Here is a 5,742-nt window from a genome sequence, read left to right as displayed (position 1 = left end):
AACAACCTAATTAAAATAGTTTAAGTTACAATAAAATTACAACAAACCCAACGGCTTCATACCATAGGTTTGGTTACAAAACAATGTTATTTGCTAAATTTATAAAGATGTAATTTTAAGAAAAAAAATAATTGAATGATTAAATAAGTAGTTTTTTTCCTTTCTAAATAATAAATAAGAAGTCCTTTTTCGTCATTTCATAATATCCTTTCCTCATAGCTTATTTTTAATATTTCCTTTTCCGTCGTTCTCCTCCACTCTTCAGTCTGCCTCTCTTGTAATATATATATTGCTCAGAAGTAAACAACTTTCTCAGTGAGAAACCTCGAAACTCTCATTTTCATGGAAAATCTCTCGCATTCTGAAACCAAGAAGGTATGCTTCCCAGGCTACACTCACCAAGCGAACAGCTTCTTGAAATGAAACCACCAACTTCTCGAGCAAAACCATGTACGATGACTATTTCGGTGGTCCGCCGAGGTTCGGCACCTATAGTGGCCAGGCTTTTTCTCCGAGGCCGAGGACTATACCGAGATTTTCGGTGGATTTCACGCTTCTCGTGGTGTGTCGATTCCGGTGTTGAATCTTCCGTTGGTAGACGATAACGACGAGGTTATGTTTGATGCACGGAATCCGAGGTTTAACTACGGCGAGGTTTTCAGCAGATTTCAAGACTACGCGGGTTCGTACGAGGAGCTGATGAGATCAGCCAACGGAGGTGACGATCATGCTTGTGATGGTGGTTTTTCAGATGAAGCTTGGTACGCTCATTACTTATTTTCTGAGATGTTATAATAGTTTGATATTAATACTAATTTTCAGAACAAGAAATGAGCACATTTTTCGGGGCTACCATATGTAGGAAATTTAGTATGATAGCTACTGCACTGGAAAGTGTTTAGTTTTATTCATATTTTTTGGCACTTTGACGTTTTTCTCTGTGGGCTAACTCGTCTTGAATATTTTAACTTGGTTTATGGCGACAGCCTATCTTTTGATCTTGTATAGTTTGGTTACTTATTTTAGGGGCCAATATTTCTGCACCTGTAATTCTTCGTTGTAGTGTAGTACTCGTCTTTTGGTGTTTGAATTAACATAATTTCTAACAAGAACTGATGCATATTACTTGTCTGTGTACTGTGTAAAACTTCTAGATATGTTTTGGTTGATTTTTTTTATGTAATCTGGGGTAATTTCGATGATGGAAATTCATTTGTTTCCTCTCATAGGATGCAGGCAGAAATAGAGTCTCTGTCAGTAGGATCGGATCATTATGGAATATATCGGAATTTATCGGTATGTCTCTAATGGAGGTAGTTGCGAGCCAATTGATAGCACTTTGAGTTAGATATATCATATCACAAGGCTGTCTTAGCAGCAACGGGGATCAGTCAAATGGGGTCACGCAGCTGCATGACCCCGGATACACTTGTATACTTGAAAATCCCTTGCAAAACACGGACGACGAGAATCCACCATTGCATGTGACTGATGATATATCGATTTCGACATCACTGAGGGAATTACAAAGAAAAACAGCTTGGAAAGAATTGTGTCCGATTCTTCTAGCCAAACTGCTGGTGAACAAACATTTACAAACGATTCGAATGCGATAGAATGTGGGAGAAATGGTGCTTGTTTCAATGAGATTTTTGTAACAATTTCAGATATCAACCTAAGAACAGAGCCGTCACACGTGCCACCGCCCTCTAGACCTCCACCACTCGTCAATGGCGAAAGTGGTTACTATCAAAATGGTCAAAATGCTCCTACTGGAGGGAGAATGGGTCTTGGGTCACCTCCTTTCTTCAATGTTGAGATAGACGCGAGCTCAACTGACGTGGCCTCTGCAGCTGCTATGAAAGAAGCTATGGACAAAACTCAAGTAAACCTGAAGAATGCCAAAGAAGTACAAGAGAGGAAGAGAGAGGGAACCAAAAGCTGTATAAAACTAGGTTCAAAGTCTAATGGAAAAGTTGAGGAAAAGGCCAGTAAGGCTGTTAATGGTAAGAAATTAGTTGAAGCTGATGAATTAGGAAAATGTGAGAAGTGGTTATATGTTCAGGAAAAAGACAATGAACTTGGAGTTGGGCCGGCTGTCGAAGAGAAAGAGAATGAGCAAGAGGAGAAACAAACTAGTAAAAGTAGTGAAAATCCGAAAGAGTCCATGAGTATCTAGAAAGGGAAGAGGAGAAAAAAAGGTTAGGGGATGTCTTTGAACGAGGAGATATTGAGAAGAAAGAGGAGGCGGCACGTGAACTAGAAGAAAGTGAGAGGATATGGAGGATGGCTCTAGAACAGATAGAGAACGAGAAAAGAGTGAAAAAAGCACGCCTGCAGGAATATATGAGAGAGAACAGCGAGAGGCTCTCTATCAGGATGATCCTGAAAGTAACAGAAGCTCAAAGGAAGTTACTGAGAAAGGAAGAATGCGAAACAACAAAAGGCGATTATTGAAAGAGATGAAGTGACTATTATACTAAAAGGCTTGTAAAAAAGAAAACATTGAGAAAATGCTCCAGGAAGCAATTGAGCAAAGAGATTATATCAAACAACTGAAAGAGGTGCAAGATACAGAAGATGAACTGAATCAAAAAGTAGTTGAACTGGAAGAAAGTGAAGATCTGAAGGGAGAAATGTGTATCAGAAAACTGAAAGAGCTGAAAGTGGGAAGAAAAAGAAAATTGCTTTAGAAAATCATCAGCATGAGGGGAGAGCATCATGTGGGTGTGGTATCTGATGTGGTCAGTAATCTGGATTATAGGAAGAAATGTCAAGACAATCAATCACTTGGAGATCGAGGGTTGAAATTTGCTTTTGAGTGGAGGGAGAGAGCAAGGTATATCAAGGAGGCCCAGGTTCCCTCACATCTGAAGAAAATAAGGATAAATACGTGTCAGCTCAACCGGTGAAAGAATCTTTTGAAACTGAAAGGCAACCAGAAGCTGCTAAAGCATCTGAGTTAGGGAAAGGAAGCGTTAACGGAACCTTTCAACAGGTTAAAATAAGACAGAGCGCAGAAAGGAAGGGCAAGAATATTGATGACAGCCTTGCATCTGAAGACGAAGCTGAAAGGCGGAAAAGAGAAAGAGAACTGGAAAATGAACGTCTTAGAACAAAAGAAGAAGAAAGAGAGAGGGAAAGGGAAAAAGATAGGATGGCTGCTGACAGAACAGCTCTTGAAGCTCATGAGAGGGCAGAAAGGGCTGCTCTAGAAAGAGCAACTGCTGAAGCTCGTCAAAGAGCAATGGCAGAGGCACATGATAGATTAGAGAAGGCGTGTGCGGAAGCTAGGGAGAAGTCTTCCGTGGAGGTCAGACTCGAAGCAGAACGTGCTGCTGTGGAGAGGGAAAATGCAGAGGCTCGAGAGCATGCTGTGGAAAAGGCAATGGCTGAAAGGGCTGCTTTTGAGGCAAGAGAACGAGTAGAACGGTCTATGTCAGATAAAGTTTCATCTTCTTCTAGACACAGTGGACTTACAACAAGCTTTTCGTCCTCGGTAAGATTGTCCTTAATTTCTATTTTTATGAAATTCATGGTCAGAGGCAGCATTCAAGTGAGGCCTAAATTGACAGGATCTACATTTTCAGAGGACCAGTACTTTTGGTGGTTTACACTACCTGCATGCCTCTGCATATAATGGTAGGTTTATAAGATCATCGAAAGAAAGAAAATATAAATTCTGGTTTGCTTTTCAGATTATAAAAAAGATACTTTTTGTGTAAGAAGGGGTTGAAGGTGAACCAGCTCAGAGGTGTAAAGCTAGACTAGAGAGACATCAACGAACAGCTGAACGTGCGGTATGATTTCTTCTTCACAAAATCTGGAATGCGCATATATGTATAGCAGAATAACATCAAGTTTTTTTGGATTGCAGGCAAAAGCTCTTGAAGACAAGAATATGATTGATCTTATTGCTCAAAGGGAGCAAGCAGAAAGAAATGTATTCTTGGGTGTTTTTTACCAGTGATATTTTTCATGATTACAAATCTTTGCATTTTCTCTTTGCAGCGATTAGCAGAAACTGTGGATGCTGATGTGAAGAGGTGGTCAGGCAACCTGTGTGCATTGCTTTCTACTTTGCAATATGTAGGCTATAACATCCATAATTTGCTTAGTCAAGCATCGAAAATTCCTTTGTCTGCTATGCTATTTTAAAAACTGAGTTTCTTCATCGACAGATCCTCCGGCCCCGAGAGTGGTTGGCAACCAATTCCGCTAACTGAAGTCATAACTTCAGGTGCTGTAATGAAAGAATACAGGAAAGCTACACTTTGTGTTCGTCCTGACAAATTACAGCAACGGGGTGCAAGCATTCAGCACAAGTATATCTGCGAAAAGGTCTTTGATCTTCTAAAGGTCAGTTTGGGAACATGGCTTGTGCCTATTGACCATTATAGTTGATATGGGAGCCTTAGAAATGAAGGACACTGAAAGTTTGTTATAAACTAACTTGGTGTCAGGAAGCTTGGAGCAAATTCCATTCTGAAGAACGGTAGTGCAATCTTTTGTATGGATGCCAACTGCATCACTAGAATTCACTATGTTTATGTAAATTTCTACTACTACATACAACTATGTGAGCCCAAAGACATTTTTATTTATAGGACCTTTTCAATTCTTAATATATCCTTTGTGGTTAAATTCTATTAATCTCTTCATAATTTGTGGATTTAATCCTTATACTCTCATTTGATTACTTTTAGTCTCTATATTTTTTAAAAGTCTCAAAATTTTAATCCTGATTTAAGCAAATATGTTAAGTTACATTATATCATTTTTATACTTAGTTTAAGTTATAGACTTATTTTCTATTATCCAACTTGAACATTATAAGTTCTTATAATTGACTTGTATTATTCTTGTATTGTTTGGACAATATTAAAATTTTAAAATTACCGAGAGTAGTTAATTTAAAATATAAATAAAGTTAATTTTAAGTGTTTAAAGATTTTTTTCGTTAAAAATATATGTTTAATATTTTTGATGTTACATTTTTAGGTGTTTTTGTTAAATTGGACTGTTAAATGATATGCATCAGACTTATAGAAATTAAAAAAAAATATTTTTAAAAAATAAAAAATAATTTATTTATAAAAATCCAATTTTTAATGACAAAAAATCCTTAAACCCTTAAAAATAATTTATTTACTTCATTTAATCGGATTCCAATGCACGGTGTGAAGATTTGTTGTTTGAGTCGTTGTAATCATCATCTTTGGTCAAAATCAATAAGTCGATGCAATTACTCATTTTGCACTGCAATCATCGCTTGAAACACGAAGGTTCGACCGTTGGGTGTTCAGGTGGTCACGCGTCATCAAGATTTTGGTCGATTACCAGTGATTGTGGCGGTCGGTGGTGGTGAGGGGATTGGAGTTAGTTTTTTTAAAAGATTTTGAAGTTTTTTATAATTTAAAAATTTTAGTTTTTTTAAATAATAATTTTAAGTGTTTTTTAAATAATTTTTTTTTAAAATTTTATATAACTGATATGTTTCAGATAACTACTAAATTCAAAGACGGTTATAGTTTAACCATCTAAAAATTTAAAGCTAAACGCCTAAAATTAACTTTGATTACATTTTGTACATTTATTTTCACATTATACCTTTTTCTAAATAGACCATTCTGTCACTTGCTTGGTGAACGTTCTGTCACTTGCTTGGTGAACGCTTTATTGTTTGAATGAACTGAGAGTAAAATTACGAAATTAGGGTTTGCGTTGTGGGTGTAAATGATC

The 5,742-nt window shown here is 37.1% G+C and overlaps 1 pseudogene; it reads left to right on the top strand.

The window, feature by feature from the left end:
- The first annotated feature begins 342 nt into the window (after positions 1-342).
- On the top strand, positions 343-4,499 carry LOC120177038 (annotated as a pseudogene).
- The last annotated feature ends 1,243 nt before the right edge of the window (positions 4,500-5,742 follow it).

Source organism: Hibiscus syriacus, unplaced genomic scaffold (genome assembly GCF_006381635.1).
Source record: "Hibiscus syriacus cultivar Baekdansim isolate YM2019G1 unplaced genomic scaffold, ASM638163v2 tig00112281_pilon, whole genome shotgun sequence".
In the NCBI taxonomy this organism is placed as follows: domain Eukaryota; kingdom Viridiplantae; phylum Streptophyta; class Magnoliopsida; order Malvales; family Malvaceae; genus Hibiscus; species Hibiscus syriacus.
The sequence above is the reverse complement of the archived record's forward strand: the minus strand, read 5'-3'. Positions and strand labels throughout refer to the sequence as shown.